This window comes from Martes martes (genome assembly GCF_963455335.1).
Source record: "Martes martes genome assembly, chromosome: 7".
NCBI classification, from domain to species: Eukaryota; Metazoa; Chordata; class Mammalia; order Carnivora; family Mustelidae; genus Martes; species Martes martes.
This window is the reverse complement of record NC_137894.1, coordinates 139,738,978-139,761,491: the sequence shown is the minus strand read 5'-3', so window position 1 is coordinate 139,761,491 and position 22,514 is coordinate 139,738,978. Positions and strand designations below refer to the sequence as shown.

At 44.2% G+C, this 22,514-nt stretch overlaps 1 protein-coding gene across 4 annotated transcripts in view; it reads right to left on the bottom strand.

Annotated features, from left to right (window-relative positions):
• Window positions 1–22,514, bottom strand: part of EML1 (EMAP like 1) — a 176,121-nt gene that overhangs the window by 75,993 nt on the left and 77,614 nt on the right. The window lies entirely within an intron of this gene.

Genomic DNA, 22,514 nt, shown 5'->3' with positions numbered 1-22,514 from the left:
TAGCTGTGGTTTTATTGGTCATTATAGTATTCTAGATACAAAGCAGTGTATTTTCTTTCCCATGACGTCAGAGACCTCAGGGGTGGGGGCAGGGGGGCGGCTAGGGTCACCCACTTCAACTTCGCACACACTGCAGAAATCCACCGCATGGCCTTCTAGCTTTTGAGCCATCGATGCTAGCTGATGGGGTGGTCCGATAATCATATGACTACACCGTCTCCTGAAACCAATGTTATGCACTGTATGTTAACAAACTAGAATTTATTTTTTATTTATTTATTTATTTTTAAAGATTTTATTCATTTATTTGACAGACATGGATCACAAGTAGGCTGAGAGGCAGGCAGAGAGAGAGAGGAGGAAGCAGGCTCCCCGCTGAGCAGAGAGCCCGATGTGGGGCTCAATCCCAGGACCCTGGGATCACGACCTGAGCCGAAGGCAGAGGCTTTAACCCACTGAGCCACCCAGGCGCCCCAACAAACTAGAATTTAAATAAAAATTTGAAAAAAAAAAACCAAAGCTTTCTGCATGATTTCACTATGTTACTAATGTATTATCTTTCCCAGGTAACATAGCTTTAACATAGAAGTTACCAACTGCTTTGGTTTTGGGATTCACGTATATTAGTAACAATTACTGAGGACCACAAACTGCTTCTGTTTGTGTGAATTCTGTCCATCGATATCTACTGTATTGAAAATTAAAACAGGCATTTTATAAATATTTAACCATGACCTATTTAAAAATGGCAAAAGCATGATATGTTCAATAGCACATTTGTATGGAAAATTGTTGAGTTTTTAAAAACAAAAATAGTTTTTAAAAAGATTGATATTTTGAGTATTTAAAAATTTTCTTTAATGTCTGACTTATTAGAAAATAACTGGATGTGTTTCCGCATTCAATCTGCTGTGATATGTTAATTTGGTTGGAATATATGAAGAAAACTTGGCCTCATGCTGACATGTAGTAGGAAAAGGAAGGAGTATTTTAATAGCCTCTTCAGATAATTATGGGTAATCTTGTTACTCAGTCACAACATGATAGATGGTAACATTACAAAAGTTAGCCGCAATGCAGAATCTAAGACCATATAAATAAAATTGTTTACATTGTTAAAACCGAAAAAACACAAGACTACACTATTTATCAGTCATGCCTGCTAAGGCCTGGCTATTCGGATGAAGCAACACGAGGGGTCAGATCTGTTTGGTAAGCAACCCCTTACAGCGATAGCCATCCTAGTCTATTGCATTGAACCATTAATTGCCAATTCCTTATCAAGGCCTCCCCGGTTCCACACAGTCTCCTTGCCTCTGGAATTCATTTCATGCCATTCCTCCTTTCATTCTCTGGGTTTTGGTCACACTGACCTCTCGCAACTGCCTTAACAGCTTTGGTATCTGCTGTTGCCTTTACTTGAAACATTTCTTTTTCTCTCCTTTTCCCCCCCTTGTCTTTCCTTTTCTTTTTCTTTTAAGTTTTTATTTATTTGTTTATTTATTTTTGAGAGAGGTGTGTGTGTGGGAGAGAGAGAGAGAGAGAGAGAGAGTGTCAGAGGTGGGGGAGGGGCAGAGGAAGGGGGAGAGAGAGAATCTTAAGCAGGCTCTATGCCCAGCACAGAGCCTGATGCAGGGCTCAATCTTATGACCCTGAGATCGTGACCTGAGCCCAGATCAAGAGTTGGACGCTCAATGGACTGAGCCACCCAGGTGCCCCTACTTGAAACATTTCTCGACGGGCTCTTTGCAGGACCAAATTCTTCTGTTCGTTAGGTGTCAGCTCAACTGTAGCTCTTCAGAGACCCTTCCTAACGACCTAACCTAAGGTCAGTCCTTGGATCACCTCAACCTAATTTATTTCTTCTACAACATTACTGTGCTCTCGTTAGCTTATCTCCTGTCCCCTGACTAAAATGTAAGGATCAGGGAGTTGCTTCTTCTTCTAGGCATGACAGACCCTTTATGAACAGCACCACCTGCCCTCCTGCTCACAGAGGGCAATCTTAAGCCTGGAAATTAAACAACAACAACAACAACCAAACCAAACAAACCGAACAAAACCCAAAAAACTACCTGAAAGTACTAGAGAGGAGACACAGGTATGTAGACTCTGGTGGGGAGTTCACACTCACTTTGAAAAATAAACAAGTAAATCCCTTTTGTGTGGCTTCTAGCCAGATCTAAGCAGTACATGGCAGGGGTGGGGGTATATGTGGGAAACCCTGCAGCCATTTTGTCTGAAGGAAACCAAGAAGTGAAGTCCAAAAACTGTGAACACTGAGGAGAGGGGAAATTCCAGAAGGGAAGACACCAGAGGGGGATTCCCAAATTCTTTCTATCTGAGCTCGGGCTGACCCGGGAATCACACCCACATGCAACAGACTCAAGTACCGTCCCTCACAGCAGAAGAGCAGAACTCAGATGGGAGGCACAGCCCAAGAAGCAGTGTGCAGTTCAAGTCTAGCCAAGGAATGCAGCCACCAAGACAAAGGGAAGAACACTTCTCAGAGGAAAATAATAGAAGACAAAATCCCCACAACTTAAGATTTGTAATGTTCAGGATATGATCCAAAATTGTTCAATGTTCTAAGAATCAAGAAATGGAACACAGTCTCAAGAGGAAAGAAAATAGATTGAGTCCAACTCCAAAACGAACAAAATATTGGAACTAACAGATAAGGAAAATGAGATATTTCCAATGAATGAAAATTTCAGCAGAGAAGTGGGAAGCATTGGCAGCGAAACAGAAACAATAAAAAATGAACCAGATGGAAATTCTAGAACTGAAAACCACAATTTTTGGAGTAGAGAATTCGCTGACTGGACGCAGCTGCATGGACATGACGGAGCAAAGACCAGTAAACCTGAGACTGAGGAGAGGACATCTCCAGGGTGAAGAACACAGAGAAAAGAACTGAGAAAAAAAATTAACTGAGTCCCTTGGGGATTTGTTAGATGGTCTCAAACAGTCCAACATATATTACATTAGAATATAAAGAGAATGAGGCAGGAAAAAATATCTAAAATATAAAGGCGCCAAATATCCTAAATTTGACGAAAGACAGAAATGTAAAACGACAAAATGCTAAACAAACACAAAGCAAAATAAACACAAGAAGCCCACCTCCAGGTATTACACAAACGGCTGAAAACCAGGTGCAACACACTTACTGAAAGCAGCAAGAGAAAATGGGCATAGTAGATGCTGGGGAAGGACCATGCAGACTAGAAGACAGTAGAACATCTCTAAAGTACTGAATGGGGACGCCTGGGTGGCTCAGTTGGTTAAACATCTGCCTTCGGCACGGGTCATGATCCCAGGGTCCTGGGATGGAGTCCCACATTGGGCTCCCTGCTCAGCAGGGAGTCTGCTTCTCCCTCTGCCTCTGCCCCTGTTTATACACATTCTCTTTCTCTCTCTCTCTGTCTGAAATAAATAAAATCTTTAAAAAAAAAAGTACCAAATGAAGAAAAATCAATCCAAAATTCTATAACCAGCAAAAATATCCTCCAATAGTGAAGGCAAAGAAAAAATATAAAAATAAATGAAAACTGAAAGAATTCATTGCCAGCAGATCAACATTACAAGAAGTACCAAAGGAAGTTCTTCAGGGTAAAGGGAGATTATATAGAAGAGAAACTCAGACAGTCAGGAAAGAATGAAGAGCCCTGGAAATGATAAATATCTGAGTGAGTTCAAGACTTTTTTTCCTTTTTGCATTTCTTGTTAACGTTCTTATAAATCATTAAAATGCTGAAGATGAAAGTTATAGCATTCTCTGCTAGGATTCATGAGGGGTGTACATGTAATATATATAACTACCATAACATAAAGGATGGGGAAGGTATGGGTCTATAAGGCTTTCATATTTTACATAAGATTTTAACAGTAATAATAGTATAACAGTATACATTATCAACTGTGAAAAGTTAAAGATGTATATTGTAATCCCTAGAGGACTACTAGAGAATAATAAATAATGATAGCTAAAAAAAAACACCAACAGAAATATTAAATTGAAATTCTATATTCAAATAATCCAAAAGAAGGAGGGAAAAGGGAGAGAGGAACAGAAAGTACACAAATAGGGGGAAAAAGGCGAAAGAGAAATGTAAACTTATTACAACAATAATTACATTAAATGGTACATTAAAGTAATAATTGCATTAAACACATTAATTAAGGGGTGTCTGGGTGGCTCAGCTGGTTGAGTCTAACTCTTGATTTTGGCTCAGGTCATGATCTCAGGGTCCTGGGATTGATCCCTGTCTCAGGCTCCATGCTCAGCAGGGAGTCTGCTTGAGATTCTCTCTCTCCCTCTCCCTCTGCCCTCCCCCACCCCCATGCTCATCTCTCTCTAAAATAAATAAATGGGGCTCCTGGGTGCCTCAGTCGATTAAGCGGCTGCCTTTGGCTTGGGTCATGATCCCAGGGTCCTGGGATCAAGCCTCACATTGGGCTCCCTGCTCAGCAGGGAGCCAGCTTCTCCCTCTCCCTCTGCCTGCTACTCTGCCTACTTGCGTTCTCTATCTCTCTGTCAAATAAATAAATAAAAGTTTTAAAAAAATAATTAATTAAAAAAAGAAAGAAAGAAAAATAGAAAACCAACACATTAACAATTCAAAGTCCAAGAATGTCAGGGGAAAAAAAAGGTAAGACCTAACTATATGGTATATACAAGATAGAAACTTTTTTTTTTTTTAAAGGATTTTATTTATTTATTTGACAGAGAGAGATCACAAGTAGGCAGAGAGGCAGGCAGAGAGAGAGAGAGGAGGAAGCAGGCTCCCTCCTGAGCAGAGAGCCCAATGCAGGAGTCGATCCCAGGACCCTGAGATCATGACCTGAGCTGAAGGCAGAGGCTTAACCCGCTGAGCCACCCAGGTGCCCAAGATACACACTTTAAACACAAAGACACCGATTGAAAGAAATGAATGGAGAAAAGGACACAGCATGCAAATAGTAAGCATAAGAAGGCTAGAGTGCCAATATTGATAATCAGATAAAACAGATACCAAAAAATTGTACTACCAGAGATAAAGAGGGCCATTTCATAATGAAAAAAGGATCAATTTATCAAAAAGATAAGACAACCATAATAATAGAGTTTTAAAACACATGTAACAAAAACAGACAGAATTAAAGTGGGAAATAGGCAATCCCACAATTATTCCTGAAGATTTTATCACTCCTCTCTCTGCAACTGATAGAACTTTAAGAAATCAGTAAAGAAAGAGAAAGTTTGAACAGCATTATAAACCAGTCTGACTTCCTGGATATGTACGGAAAGCTACAATCAACAATGGCAGTGCACATGGTATATTTACCAGGACACACTGTGTTCTGGGCCCAAAAAAACAGACCTGAATGAAGTTAAAGACTAAAAAAGTATGTTTCCTGACCACTGTGGCATTAAATTAGAAATTGAAAACAGTAAGAGAACCATGAAAACTGCTACTACTTATAAACAACACACTTTTTAAAAAAAGATTTATTCATTCATTTACTTATTTGAGAGAGAGAATGAGCATGAGTCGGGAGGAGCAGAGGGAGACTCCTGCTCAGTGTAGATGCCTGCTGAGTGTAGAGCCTGATACAGGACTGTATCCCACAACCCGGGGATCATGACCTGAGCTTAAGTCTAGAGTCGGATGCCCAACTGACTAAGCCACCCAGGCACCCTGAACAACACACTTCTAAATAATCACTAAGTCAAAGACAACATCACAAAAGAAATTAGAAAATATTTTTAATTGAATGATAGTGAAAATGTAACATATCAAAATGTGTAGGTTGCAGCAAAGCAGGTCTTTGAGGAAAATTCATAGCTTTAAAATCTCCTTATTAGGAAAGAAGAGCACTCTCAGATCAATGATTCTCAGCTTTCACATTAAGTAACTAGAAAAAGATGAGCAAATTAAAACAAAATCAAGCAGAAAGAAGGGAAATAACAACGAGATGAAATCAATGGGATACAATATGGACAAACAATGAAGAAAATAAATGAAATCAGAAGCCAGCTCTCTGAAAATATCAGTAAAATGTAAGCTCCATAACAGCAGAAATTTTTTCTGCTGGTCCACTGCTCTGTCTTCCCACTATATAGCACCTCTTAGGAACTCAACAGATACTTGGAAAATGAATGGATAGCTGGGTAAATGGATATCTCTTATGAAGCAGGCATCAAATTAGTTGCTGGGGATATGAAGATGATTGGATTAACACAGTTATTACCCTTTAAAAGTTCTTTGTGTAGTAGAGAAGACACATGTCCACTAATTTCTAAGACAATTTGATAATCATATAATTATATAATATATAATTTATATATAATATAATATACAATATAGTTATATATATTATAATATATAATATAATTATATAATAATAATATAATGGAGAAATATATAAAGTGGCAAGTGAACATAGAGAAGGGGATATTGAATCTATCTGGGAAAACAGGAGCCAGTAGGGGTTGGCATTGATGGACAAAATCATCTACATGGAAATCAAGAAGAACAGTGTTCAGGTGATTAAAATACTTGGAACAAAAACATGGAAACAGGGAAGCATAGTGAGGACTCAGATAATCATGGCCTTTGAAATTGAAGTCTACCATTTTGTAACTTCTGCTTACTGGATATAAATCTGCCATGCCCCTAAATTCAGGTTCTGTCGACATTCTGGGTAACAGATCCTTGTTTCACACACAGAAATACTGTTCAAGTGTGTCTACGGCACTCCTAAGAGTTCCTCACAACCATAGAACTCATCAAGCATTCATGTGCGTTTAGGACTGCTAAGATCTTCCGAAGAAAACACTGTACAAGTCTTTAAAAATATGTACAGACCTATCTGTCTAAAGAAACCAAACTTGAGGTACGAGTGAACCTCAAATGAACCTGCAAATGAACTTCACACACACTCCTCACCCTCCAAGAACGACAAACTCCGATCTCTACGCTCCTAGAGGAGGAGTCGTATGTTTCAGTTGGGAACATTGGTGAGAATGTCTTTGTTTTTTCTATCTCTCCTTGTGGATGGAGACATAGAAACAACTTTAAAAATCCAGCAGAAAGAAAACAAACACCCCAATTTAAAAATAGGCAAAAGAGTTGAACAGACCCTTCACCAAGTGGCAAACAGGCACATGAAAATGATGTTCAGTGTCCCCGGCCATTGGAGGAATGCAAATTCAAACCACAATGAGGTGTCGCTACACAGCTCCTAGAATGGCTAAAATACAAAACGCCAACTAAACCAGATGCAGCCAGAATATGGGGCACAGAACCTCTCTTATGTCCCTGGTGGACACGTAAGATGGTAGGCTCACTTGGGAGAGCAGGTTGGCAGTTCCTTTTAAAGTTAAACCCACACCTAGCTGGGGACCCAGCAATCCCCAAGCACTTACTAGAGAAATGAACACTCACATTCATAAAAAACTTGCACACCAAAACTGAGAGCGGCTCTATTCATACTTGGTGAAAACTGGAACAGTGAACGGAGTAATAAACAGGAAGGAATTGCTGATACCGGGGTCTGGGTGGACCACTCGCTATGTTGCGTGATGGAAGCAGTCTCTGAAGGTGACACTGTATCACTGCACCATGTGACACTCTCCAAAAGACAAAACTATAGTGAGGGAGCACAGATCAGGGGCTGCCAAGGCTTGGGATAGGGGCCAGGCACTAGCGAGTTTTGGGGAAAGATGGAAATGTTCTGAATCCTGACAGTGGCGGTAATTACAGAGCCCTCTCTGCGTCAAAATATATAGAAATGTCTCCAAAAAGCAGATTTGTTGGAGGTTAATGCAAAAAATTAAATAACTTTTTGAGAGTGCAAGGGAGATAAAGTCTGCCCATCGGCTTTGCTGGTACTTGGCTTGTGGAGGTTGGTTGCTTTCCTCCCTCGAGATCTCAGCAAAGAAATATTCCAAATGGAATACTTGTTGCTCACTGGAAAGAGACCATCCTCAAGTTCTACATAACTTCTTGCGGCTACACAGCAGCTCTGCGTGATTCCTCCATCCATCCTGTGATCAGGATGGAAAAGCAAGAGAGCCCCACGTGATCAAGCCGAGCCAAACGGAGGAAAGGCGACGGGAGACACAAAGGCGTCCTCTTCCAGAGAAGGAGGAAACAGCTGACTAAGATCTTTTAACATGTGAATAAAAGAAAGGAGGACAAGCCTGTGTAGCAGGTGTCACCCAGGGGCCCGGGGCCATGACAGACCTAACTGGGAAGGTCTCCGGCCTCAGAAAGAAGGCAGGGAAAGATCTATGGACCGGGAGAAGCCATCGTAGAGCAAGTTAGTGTTGGAGAGTACTTGTGGAAGAGGGGATATACTCTGGTCATGGACGGTGCGGACTCTGGACGGTCAGGTCGCCTGGGGTCAGATCCCAGCCCTGCTACTGACTAGCTGTGTGACCTGGGGCAAATTATTTAATCTCTTTGTGCCTCAGTTTCCCCATTTGTAAAACGGGGACAACAACAGTGATGTAGCTCCGCAGGTTGTTGTACTATTCAATTGGTTAATGCACGTAGAGCACTTGGGATGTATTTTTGCAGATGGTAAATGCTTTATAAACGCAAGCTACAATCGGGCTACTGTTGTTACTGTTTATTATTATTACCGATAAAAATCACCGAAGTTGAGTATAACATTTCCTTCAAAATTCCTATGTGTGTTGTCTGAACGCTGTTATGCAAAACAGCACTGGAAAATTAATTAGAAATTAGTGTCTGATTAATAGTGTGTGTTTTCTAAGTCACAAAAGAATCTGGCATACGGACCTGTGCATTTCTATGACTTGGCGGTTGTCTGAGTAGACAGTAGGTGTGAGAGACGGTGCGCACTGGCTGTGGGGGCGAGCACGGCACCAAAACGGACTAAGTCAGCTGGTTTCACCCCACCTCGCACCGTCCAGCCAATATTATACCTATGACGGCATTCCAAGGCGGGCAAGGCAATTCACAATGCAAAACGGCATCGCTGTGGCCTCAGTTAGCTCTGTAGATGCCTTTCATGAAAGTGCATAAATCAGACTCTATTTTAATTATGCTGCCAGATGTGTGTAAGGAAAAAATTGAATTTTAATATTTTACCAAAAAAAAACCCCAAAACCGAAAGCACAACCCCCCAACCACCACCTCAATGTCCGCCTTCAAATACAAGCAAGTAAAAACGGGGAAGTCGGGTCTGCTTCAGAGAACCTCTGTTTGCAAGACTTGCTGAAGTTGTCCCTGGGACCTAATCCCCCCCCCCCCCCCCCCCCGCACTTTGCAAATCCTCCTGCAGCCTGCACTGGATTTTCCTGCTTCTGCTCCCCGGCTGGCTACTCTCAGGAACAGACTGGAAGGCTTCCCCGGCCGCAGCGTGAGCTGTCCACAGTTCTTAACCTTCGTGCGTATGGAAAAGGCCAGTGTTGATCACATGACTTTACCAATTCAAGTTCAGCCGGCAAAAAACCGGAATGGGATAATGAGAAATGAAACCCAAAGCCTGGTCTAACCAACCCAAACCACTTCCTGCCTCGGGACATCTCACAGGATTCCACAGCGCGAGACGGGAGCGCGTCTCTCCACTCCACCCCAGCAAACCCTGTTCGATCGCGAATCCAGCATGAGGAACACCTTAGCCAGTTCGGAATTTTAAAATAACGTTCGTTCCTGTAGCTCTAAATCCTACCCACGCATGTCATTAAAACAGTATTAACAACAGAACCGCTTTATCTTCTTTTCAAAGTTTTTGCATTGGGGGAGGGGCTGAAAAAGATCAACTTCTTCACGTTTTCACCTCTTGGGTTTTTAAACTTGTGTCTGAATTGGAACTAGCCGCTGGATCTTGGTGCCTGCTGACGTCCTCAGGAAGTCACTGGGGATCTGTTTACACAGGACAAGTAGAGAGTCCCTTTATCTGGGGATCAGGAAACCGTCAGTGATCAGGCTGCAGAAACTGACAGAACCGGCAAGGGACAGACAAGATTTAACCTGCAGTGGAACCCAGCCCACGGCGGGGTGAGGCCCGTGGCGAAGAGGTCTGAGCTGGCCAACTGCTCTAGAGGACACCCTGTATCCTCGGCCAGCGGCAGACCCCCTCGGGGCCACGGATCCCAGCCTCAAGTCGGCGTTCTGTCCAGGTCCAAACCTCGGGGAGGCTGACACTCAGTGACTCCTGCTCTGGACTGCCTGGGTTCCGGGACCCAAGCAAGAGCACTGCTTTGGAGTTCGAATTGGGCAGGGTTCAGTCCCTGGGTGTGTCACTCATTAGCTGTGTAGTTTGGTAGAGGACTAGGCCGCTCCAGCAGTAACACCACCTGTCTTTGGAAGTTCTTGTGAGGATAAATGTTGGCTTATACCAACATCTAACACGATGGTGGCAAACAGATGCTCATCACGATGGCAGAATCACTATCGCTCATTGTGGCAAGCACCACCGTTTATAACAGCAAATGCGAACACTGACCTTCAGTGGGATCAGCACTGACAATGGCTACTGGGCAATTTTTGCACCTCGGGTCAACTGAGGAAATACGACATTGACCTAAAGTGAGGCAGGGTCCCGGACAAGCCCTCCTGTGACAGCCCGCCATGAGCGGCCAGGGATGGACTGAGCATTACCTCCACAGCCCCATCTCTGACTTGACTCTCATGAGAACCTCGCCTGATGCCCGCTTCTGTGTTTCAAGAGGGAACACAGGTCCAGGGAGGTCCCCCATCACCCCTGGTTCCAGTGGCAGGGAGGGGACCCGTGGCTCTGCCCTTGCCCTAGATCTTCACGTAGCCAGCTCTGGATGTGACGTTTAGGTTTAATTACCACTTGACAGTAAAAAGTAGCACAAAAAGATCCAGTAACTTGTCTCTTTTATTCTATTTAAAAGGCAAGGGAAGTGCACTTTGTCGCCTGTTCATAGGATTCTCTCATTACGTAGACAGAAACAGGCTCTTGACTCTGTAACGTTGTTGGTGTCCGAGTAATGTTCCTGGAGGTCAAAGGGGGACTATTAATTTTAAAAGGCTAACTTAGAACCCATCCCCTTTATCTTAAGATGTTCTCTTTTCTTTAATTATTTTTTAAATCTTTTTTTTCTTAAAGATTTTATTTACTTGAGAGAGAGAGAGAGAGAGAGAGCACGAGCAAGGGGAGAGGCAGAGGGAGAAGCACACTACCCGATGAGCAGAGAGCCCAACGCGGGGCTCGATCCCGGGACCCTGAGATCATGACCTGAGCCAAAGGCAGACACTTCACTGACTGAGCCACCAAGGCGCCCCTCTTTTCTTTATTTAAAACAATAAGGAGAGTCCCCAAACACCACCATCTGCCCTTCCTCCCCGACCTGCTACTGTCAGACGTTCTACCTCAGACGCGTTCTCTCTCGTCCATACGACACTCCCCCACTCAGGTGTCAGCCCCGTCCCGCAGATGAGGTTGGAGAAGTCAGGTTTCTCATCCGTCTCTTTTAAACCTTATAAAGATGGAAAGCGGTGCCCAAGTCTAGCTGGAGGACATCTACTCTTCACCCCACACGCGTTGCCCATCTAAGTGACAAGCATTAATTCCAGGGGGACTTGTATGGCACTAAGTAAAATACACATAGAATCTTTGTTTTGTTTTACCTCTCTTGAAATATCAGACAAACGCTCTTTAGAGAAATACCTCGTTACCAGGTTTTAGCATTTTAGGTCATATAAGCAGTAAGGAGTAACAGTCCCTCACTCACTGATTTGCCGGCAGACATCTATAAAAGCTCCGTGTCCCGTGAGATTGACGGTCACACTCTGAGTCATTCCAGAGCAACCACTCGCAAAAGCAACGTAGACACGGTCAGTAAAGGAGCCGCGTGCCCTCTTTCTCACGTGCCGTCATTTTCAGGCGTGGACTCCAGCTGTGCTGTCGGATGTGCAGCCCTGCCCGCCACTCCCGGCCGAAGGGCACCAGCCTGCTCTCTGCTCTCAGACACCGGGTTCTCCTGTGATCGCCTCGGTCTGCCAGATGCTCCGAGTCTTGCTCAGCTCTGGGCTGGACCTGCCACCTAAGCTTTGACTCTGAAATTCACCGCTCGCTAGAAAATGACAAGAACGGACCCGCTCTGTCAATAAACGTCTCGATGGATGCTCACGCCAACATTCGCAACCTTGACCGGCAAGAATTCTACAGCAGTCCTTGTCTGTACAAAACTGCGGCCGGCCCCTGCCTATCGCAATCTGGAGAGCAACGGCATAAAGGTCTCTGAGCCGTCTTAGGTTGTGGAAAGGGGTGTTGGAGACCAGAAGAATACACTTAAGACCGAAGACCCTGAGAGGCACCCTGGGACGGGGGTGGAATTTCAGTGACACGGGGCTTAAAGCCAACAGACTTTCCATCCAGTTCGGTAAGTGCTCGCGAGCATCCTTCCGGGCCAGGCCCAGGCAGCGAACACCGTGACCTTCCCACCTGTCGCCCACTCGGTCCAGCAGAGGAGACGGGCCCACAAATAACCATCACAGAAATACAGGAACATGGACGAGAGGGCAATTACACAGTTCTCCTCCACCCCCACCCCACCCAGCCCCAGGCCCGTCCCAGACTTGGCAAGGAGCCCAGCTGGAGCTGTCACGTGAGGACCAGACACACCTGCACCAACACGCAGGCGAAGCGGGGAGGCCAGGATTTCAGGGGAGCTGCTGGGCTTCAACCGTGAATAATGAATGAAGCAAAGAGGATGAGTGAGAACAGTCACAGGAAGAAGAGCCTCGGAATTCTCCAGCTGAGCATTTAGAAAATGGGTTAATTGCTTGTCTTGAGGGAGACTCTAATTTCATTTTTCCTAGCCAGAGTTATCAGGCCAACAAAGGCTTTTTCCGTGAAGCCCTGAGACTCCTTGAAATGTCTGAAAGGATTAACATGATTAACACTACACACACACACACACACACACACACACACCCCTGCCGGTGCCCCCTCCACACGCAGGCACATACACACACACGCTCCCAACACACACACACACTTACATGCATGGACGTGCGTGCGCACGCACTCACGCACACACCCCTACCTTTGCAAGTCATTTTGTTTCTTGTTTCTGCTAGAAACGAAAAGACTTAGAAGTTTAAGGTTGTTAATTCTTTTTTTTCCACTTTCCATTTTTAAAGCAAATGACATCCTGCGGCTGAGCTGAAAAGAAACCCCCAAGAAGATCGTGAAGCGAAGACATGAAGACGTGATGCTTTAAAAATTGGCCTTCGCTCCAAAGTCCAGCAGTGCGAGGAACACGGGGTCAGGAGGGCGTAGCCGGTCCCCAGGCCGTAAATCACACAGGATTGCCAATCCCAACCTCAAAAGGAAGGATTAAAAATATGGAGGTGGGGAAGGGGAGAGCGGACAAAATCATGAGCATAGCGTAGAACTTGAAAGAGATCTGAAACTGCCATCTCAATTTTATTTTAGAAGGACACAGTCACAATATTCACCTGTCACATTCATCCACTTCTAGATAGATACCATGTGGTCAGGTCCTAAACGGACTCAACAAAAAAGTATCTAAAAAGGTCACTTCAATAAATTTTTATTTGATATGACGGTTTTAAAACATTTCAGCAAAAAGAATAAATAAAAATAAAAAGAATAAAATAAAATAAAAAGAATAAAATCAAAGCTAATCTTATCTTCTTATTTTCTTTAATTTCCATTAGTATAACATGTCCCAATGTAAAGTACTTTATGGTTCCATTCTCCCTAACACCAGTTGTCTTCTAGGTGGACTGTTTCCATTTGTTTCACACCATAGTCCCCCGCATGGAAGTTTGTCCTTCAGTTGTTGGGATGAAAGCCAGAAAAGCAAAGTTTAAATGGTTGAAAATCCATGAATCGGGTGAAAGCCATGTGATTGGTTCTCCAAGATAAAACCTCCTAAACCACACAAGGAAGCAATCTTTCTTCAGGATAATTCAGTAGGTGGGTTTGGCTCGTGAAAGACATTAAAACTGAAGATGCCTGGTTCTCACTGAACCTAGGTCTTCTCTTTCAGGTTCCTATCAAAAAGTGGGGGTCACAACATTCTGAGGTCAGAATCCAAAGGACATCTGAGTCCTATCCACTATCCACATTCTTTTGCTGTCTTCCATATATAAAATGCTTTCTCTGCCCTTTTGTTGATCTTATGTACCTACTTTTTACTCAAGTGCCATCAACTTCTGCATCCAGCCGAGATGGAGTTACGAGCACCGTGTGTGTCATTCTACCTACAACGGCTAAAAGGAACCAACAAACTATATTACACAGGCCTTTGAAGACATTCGTGGCATCAGACCACGAGGGACAGTGGTCGCTCAGAAAGGCTCAGCAAAGGAGGGGGCTCTACAATTGCCCTGCCTACAGCCCAGAGGCTCCCAGAAGGGAGGCAGACCCTTCACTGTCCCACAGGTAGCCTGGAGTTTCCCGGAAGCGACGCAGGGAAACCGAGGCGAAGACGGAAGGTCTCCTTAAGTTGGGGAGACAGAGCTGGAAGCCCAGAAAATTCCAGGAGTCCACAGGGCAGAACGTTGAAGAAGAGAGAGCCACAAGGAGAGAACATTTTGGACATCTCAGAGAACACCCCTGAGGCTTCTACCAGGTATGGATCTGCACTTATGTGTGAGGAAAAGAGGAGGGCCAAGAACCACCCAGAAAGAATAGAAAGAAGAGCCACCAGAGCCTACACAGGGCTGGGAGCAGTTCCTGTCATCAGCGGCTACGGTGGAAAACCATACACTCCACAGGGCATTGGGTGGAGTACCCAGAGGATTTGGCCCTAGACTAAACTGCTGGTCCCCACCCCGCCCACCTGGAACAAGGCTTGAGGGCAGGCTCAAAAGGATCAAACTATTTCCAAGTAACAACCACATCCCAGAACAAAGCTTAAAAGTATGTATAGGAATATAAAAGTACCTAGCTCCCCACCAGGTAAAATTCATAATGCCTGGTATCCAGGAAAAATGATGACCAGGCATTCTAAGAAGCAGGAAAACATGACCCATAATAAGGGAAAGAATCAACCAAGCAAACTAACCCAGAAATGACAGCAGTGATAGAATTAGACAAGGAAAATTATACAGTTATTATAACTGTATTATATCTATGAGAGCCAGAGGAAAGACTGACTATGTTAGATAGAGGCATGGAAGATATATATATACATACACATACACATACATACACACACACACACACACACACACACACACACACATACATATTTTTTTTTAGTTAACTTTTCACAGTTAAACTTCTAGGGACACCTCGGTGACTCAGTTGAGCATCTGACTTGGTTTCGGCTCAGGTCCCGATCCCCTTGGTCACAAGACTGAGCCCCACATTAGGCTCTACACTCAGCCGGGGTCTGCTTGGACATTCACTCCCTCTGCCCTCCCCTCTCTCAAATAAATAAATATTTAAAAAATAAAGATAAACTAAAAAAAAAAAAAAAGATAAACTAAAAAAAAAAAGTCAAACTTCTAGACATGAAAACTACAGTCTGCTAGATGAGACTAACTGAAAAAAATGAGCAAACCTAAAGAATCGCAATAGCGATTATCCAAAATGAAATACAGAGAGAAAACAGACTGGAATGAGGTTGGGAGAGAGGGGGAAAGAGAGCGAGGAAGAGAATATGAGACAAAACACCAGGGAGTTTGTAAGACAACCTCAAGTGTCCTGATATATATGAAATTCAAATCCCCAAAGGAAGGGGGGAGGGGAAAAATTGGGGAAATAATGGCTGAAATTTTTCCAAATTTGATAAAAATTATAAATCCACAGATCAATAAGCTCAATAAATCCCAAGTGCATCAAACATGAAGGAAATCACACCACAGCAGAGCAAAATCACATTAAGACCAGTGATAAAGAGAAAATTTGGAAATTTGGAAAACTAGGAAGACAGAAGTTCCTTGACTTGACAAAGAGCACATGCAAAAGACCTACAGCTACACCATGCTTAATGGTAAGAAAGTGGATGCTTTTCTCCCTCAAAGTGGAAACAAGGCAAGGACATCCCTCTTACCTGCTACTGGACATCACGCTGAAAGTCCTAGCGAGGGCAAGAAGACAGGAAAAGGAAGTAAAAGGTATACGACTTGGGAAAGAAGACTTAAAACTGTTTGCAGATGACATGACTTTCTACATAGGAAACTCCAAAGAATTAACAAAACTCCCAGACCTAGTAAGTGATTATAACAAGGTTGCAGGATACAAGGTTAATATACAAAAGTGAACGGCTCTCCAAAATACTAGCAACAAACAAGTGGAATTTAAAATTAAAATATGACGCTATTATATAATGCCCCCCAAACGAAGCACTTAGGTGTAAATTTAGCAAAATACATATACAGGATTTATATGTAAATTTACTATAAAGAAATTTTTAAAAGATCTAAAGAAATACAGCGATGCTCCAGGTTCGTATATTAGAAGTCCCAATATTGTTTGAACGTCAGTTTTTCCCAAATTGATTTATAGTTTCAACCCCTAATCCCAGCAAGCTATTCTGTGGGTCCTGACAAACTGATCCTAAAGTTTATATGGAAAGGCAGAAGACAGAACTGCCATCACCATACCAAAGAAAGGCAACAATGTTACAGAATGGATACTCCCTGACTTTACGACTTATTCAAAGCTGCAGTAATCAAAACATCATGTTACCCTGAAGGAACAGACATACAGTCTAGGGCGCCTGGGTAGCGCAGTGGGTTAAGCGGCAGACTCCTGGTTTCATTCAGCTCGGGTGGTGAGCTCAGGGTCGTGAGATCGAGCCCTGCTTCGGGCTCTACGCTCAGGGCAGAGTCTGCTCAGATTCTTTCTCCTTCTCATTCTGCTCCTTCTGCTCATGCTCTCTCTTTCACTCTCTCTAAAATAAATAACTAAATAAGTCTTTAAAAGAAAAGGAGGGGAGGATGTGAAGGAACATGACCTCAGCTACTGAAGAAACCAAGGAAGAGGAAGAAAGGAAGTGATACACTTCAGAGCAGAAATCAATGAACTAGGACGAAAAACCATAGGGAAAAATCAAAACCAAAAGCTCGTTCTTGGAGACAATAAATAAAATTGACAGAACTGTAGCCAAATTACTCAGGATAAAAAGAGACAGGGCACAAAATATTAGAATCCGGAATAAGAGGTAACATCATTTACAGATCTATAGATATTAAAAGGACAAGAAGGGTATAATAAGGATGACTTTATACCAATACATTCAATTTAAATGAAACGGAAGTTCTTTGAAAGATAAAACTACCAAAGCTCACAGATAATCTAAATAGATTTATTAAAGGAACTGAATTTATAGTTAACTTTTCCACGAAGAAAACCCTATACCCAGATAACTTCACTAGTGGATTCTACCAAACATTTCAGGAAGAAATAATACCAACTTTATACAAAGTCCTGCAGACAGCTGAAGAGAGAGACTATTTCTCGATTAATCTCCATGCCAGCATGACTCTAATGTCAAAATCAGATCTATTACCGGAAAGTGTGGGTTTGCAGGTGGCACAACTGAGTCTCTGATGTTCTGCTGCGGGAATCCAAAATGGTGCCACCACTTTGGAAAATGATTAAACCCACACCCACTGTTTGGGCCAACCATTCCACTCCTTGGTGTGTACCCAAGAGAAATGAAAGCATATGTCCACTCAAACACTTGGACACAAAAGTTCAGAGCAGCTTGGTCTGTAATAACCAAAAACTGGAAACAGCCCAAATGTCCATCACCTAACGAATGCAACAAGTGTCCGCAGAATGGATACACTACTCAGTAATAAAAATATTTTACTGATAGAAGCAACAGCGTGATAAGTGTCAGAATAATTACACTAAGTGAGAGAAGCCAGAAAATAGAGTACGTGCTGAATGAGTCCATTTACACAAAATTACACAAGACGCAAACTAAGCTACAAGAACAGGAGGTCAGTGGTTGGAAGGTAGGGGGAGACAGGGGGGATGATGAAGGGGCACAAAAACTTCAAGGGGTTAAAATCTTAAAAAAAAAAACTTCAAGGGATCATGACGTGCACTCTCTTTATTGCTGTTTATGGTTTTACAGATACACGCATATGTCAAAATTCACCAAACTGTCCACTTAAATATGTTCAGATGACTGTGCATCAACGATACTTCTATAAAGTTTCTTTTTAAAGGGGAGGTAAGCAGCAAAACAAACAAAGAACTCCCTCCTGGTCTTTCAGTAAAAAAAAGAAGAGAAAAAATTAAATATATTTTAATGAATCTAGAAAACCTACTCATGTGTTACAAGATATCAAAATCTTCATGGAATGAGGCAGGATGCAAAAAAAGGAAGGAAGGAAAATGTTCAGTTTGAATAAAGAAAGGAAAAAAGACAAATTGGACTGTTTCTGGACCTAAAGGTTATAGCAGATTTTTTATTTAAAAAAAAAAAGGAGGGATACCTGGGTGGCTCAATGGATTAAAGCCTCTGCCTTCAGCTCAGGTCATGATCCCAGGGTCCTGGGATCGAGCCCGACATCGGGCTCTCTCCTCAGCAGGGAGCTTGCTTTCCCCTCTCTCTCTGGCTGCCTCTCTGTCTACTTGTGATCTCTCTCTCTCTCTCTCTCTTAAAAAGGAAAAAAAAAAAGGATAAGATTTCTAATCAGCCAGGAATTACATATTCTAGGAGTCATAGTGGAACTGTATTTCTCCCACCTCCCACCCACCCTATTCTACTCTCTTAGACTAGCTTTCAAAATCCCACCTGGAATTCCTCATTCCAAATTCCACAGCTGCTGACGGTCCCACGGGAGCAGTGCCTAAGGGCAGGGATGCAGGATGTGTTCTGCTGTACCCACTCTTGGGGGCTGCTGTGCCCGTCACCCCCAGCTCCCCCTCCACGGAGGGGGATACTGACCTCGAGCACCCTACTAAACCATGGAGCTGAGTATTCAGATCTAGCCAAGAAGACATCTGGCTCTCTACATTCAACACCCTGCTTCCAACCCCAGTCAAATACACTGGGAAATACAGCTCCGAGTACATTTCCGTAATGTTATCACTTTGCAGAGCGCTTCTGAGTAGCAGGAATTGACCATCGAATTCTCCAATTTCTTAAATGCATGGGAAAAGGACACCTGTGCATTTGAGCTGTAGCATTTTCCAAAGTGAAACTTTGCAGTTTGATTCTTTACTTGAGATCCACTTAAAATTCAATCTGAAACATGAATACTAGAAAAAAGTACAAGAAAATCAAGACACTGGGAGTGGGGAGGAACAGGAGATGATTAAAATAACCTTGCCAATCTAGACCCTCAGAGAATAAGCTCCCTAGAAAGTCAAGTATTAGGAGGGGTGCACATCTTCTAGGAGCACACTTTTTTAAAGTTCTGACCATTTTGTTCAATAACAAAAAGAAACCACCCAACAAAAAAATGGGCAAGGGACTTGAACAGACATTTTTTCCAAAGAAGATGCACAAATGGCCAATGGGCATATGAAAAGATATTTAACATTATTTTGGTCATTAGAAAACTGTACAGCAAAACCACAAGGAGACACCCCTGCGCACGTGCTACGATGGCGAGAAGCGACAAAACTGAAAGTAACAAGACCTACAAAACTGAAAGTAACAAGGCCTGGCAAGGAAGTGGAGAGACTGAGTGTCCCGCACTGCCCCTGGGGAGAACAGGGCGGTGGTTCCTCCAGGAATTAAACACAGACTCACTATTTCACTCCTGGGCTATACACCTAAGAACTGGAAACAGGGACTTGAGTTGATATTTGCACATTCTCATCCAGACCAGTGTTATTCACAATAGCCTAAAAATGGAAACACCCCATGCGTCCACTCGCTGATGAAGGACAGATAAAGAAGATACAGTGTAACATACAATGGATAGTATTAAGCAATGAAAAGAAATGAAGTTCGAACACCTGCTACAATGTGGATGGAACTTGAAAATATTACACCAAAGTGAAACAAGCCAGTCATAAAAGGACAAATATAGCATGATCCCAGTTATATGAAATATCTAGCCTGGGCAAACTCATAAAGGCAGACAGCCAGGGACTGGTGGGAGATACAGCGGAAGAAGGGGGCTATTGCTTCGTGGGGACTGAGTTTCTGTCTGGGGTTATGAAAAAATGCTGGAAATAGATGGTGGTGATGGCCGCACAAGTTTGTGAAAGTGATTCACGTCGTCAGGTTTCTACACTTTAATATGGTTAAAGTAGCCAGTTTTGTTATATATATTTATCACATTAAACAGGTACCGCAATCTTTCTTCAACCATTTTGAATGACTGGCTTCCAAGAAAATGATATACAGTTCACCCCTGAACAAGACGGGGTTAGGGATGCTGACCCCCACCCCCACCAGAGTCCAAAATCCACATAGAACTCGATTCCCCAACAACCTAGCTACGGATTACCTGCTGCCGACGGGAAGCCTCACGGAGAACAAACAGTCCAGTAACACACACGCTGTACATTGTATGTATTGTGCACTGTATTCTTACAATAAAGCGAGCTAGAGAAAAGTAAATGCTATTAGGAAAACATAAGGAAGAGAAAATACATTGACAACACTGTGTGTATTGACACAACCCCCCCCCCCCACAGGTGGACCCGTGCCATTTAGCCCCACGTTGTGCTGATCAGGGGTAACCCATACTCGTGCATCCCCGCCCCCGTGCCAGAGGCAGTGCTGGGTTGGGGGGAGGCGAAGTGCAAATCCTCGTGCGCACAGGTGACAATGCCAAGAAAAGCGTAAGGGCGAGAGTACAAGCCGATGTTCCCGAGAGGCACGGATGGGGCTCTAAGGGGAGCTCGGCGCGTCTAGAGGGCTTCGTGGTGCTGAAGTCAGCGGTGGCTGAGTTTTCAAGGACCAAAGGGAGTTTGCCAAATAGAAAAAAGAAGGCATCCAAAGAGGTGCCCGGTTCAAAATAGCAGCTGACGAGCCTGTACCCCTATTTTTTAAGTTACAAAAATGGAACGAATACGGGGAGGGGATAATGAGCACATGATGACTGGGGTCATAAGAAGAAAGAAGTGTGGCTATCAGCCATCTAGGAAATGAGCCCAGAAATCAAGAACCAGCCTACAAGCACACGAGCAACTTCCAGGTCCTGCCTTCCTTTCTCCAGGCGAGGGCCCTGCAGAGGGTCTAGACCCCGGGCGCAGGTTTTCTGCTAGGATAGTTACAGTACTCCTGCCGACGCGGCCCAGCAGCCTTACGAGGATGGGGTCGGTTCCTTGGGGCTGCCATAGCGACGACCCACAGCCGGGGGGTCTTCAACCATAGAAATGTATTTTCTCAGTGTTCTGGAGGCTGGAAGCCCCACATCAAGGTGCTGGCAGGGCTGGTTTCTCCTGAGGCTTCTCCCTTGGCGAGCAGACACCACCTCGTCCCATGTCCTCACAGGGTCTTCTCTGTACCTGTCTGCGCTCCAATCTCCCCTCTCACAGGATGCCAGTCATATAGATCAGGGTCCATCCTAGGGACCTCCCCGAACCTCCATGACCTCTTTAAAGACCTTATCTCCAACGACAGTCGCCTTCTGAGGTGCTGGGTGGTTAGGACCTCAATGTCCAAGGATATTTATGCACGACTAGTCCCCACCAGGTCGGGCTGGCCTGCCCGGGGATTTAGAGCCTGTTAGGGGCTCTCCATGCAGCAGGACGAAAACCACGCTCTGCACTGCACTCCTGATTTTACCCCCAATAGTGTACGATGTCCCGCTCCCAATGAATAAAAAACTCACGACATCGTATCCGGAACCACCTCGAAGAGCCCTCTGCAGTACCCTGCACCACAGTCCCATGCACGCCTTCTGTTCCTGACTCACTGTCCCTCTTTGGCCTCAGTGGGCACGCTGGCTTTTTTTCTCTCCAAAATGCCATCACATTTGCAGCGCTCACAGAATCCTCAAATAGTCTAAACAGTATTTTCATTTTTTTCCCCTAAGATGTTTTCCAAGGAGCAGGACAACGTGACCCTGGGACACCAGCACTGGGCTCTGTGGTGCTGGTCCTGCTCCAGCCGGTGACCGAGAGCGAGTGTCCGGGGCACCAGCATTCTCACAGCCCGGTGGGAACCCAGGGAGGCGGTGACGCGCTGCTTACGTAAGGGTGCTCGGGGCAACCGGATTCGCGGGAGGAAGGGGTCACGGCGGAACCCCAGCCCTGACTGCTTGCTGCTCGGTGCACCCCCGCCACTTACCAGCATCCTAGCCCTGCTCAAAATCAACAGAGGCGAGCACCCTTCACATGCAGTGGACAGTCAGCCCTCGCAAGAACCCTGGCTCGGGGAGGCGGACACGATGGCCTGTTACTATTTAACCGTGCCAAGGGCTTTCAGCAGCTGTAGGCACGGATCTCTACTTGCTCACCGCAAAGCTGAGCGGCCAGAGAGTCAGAGCTCCTGAACAGAGCTGCGTCGGGTCTAAAGGAGACTTCACTCCCCGTGCTCTCTCTCCAAACATATCCCACCCGACCGTTCCTATCACTGTCTACAGGGCAGAATTCTGGAACCTGTAAGTGAAAATCCA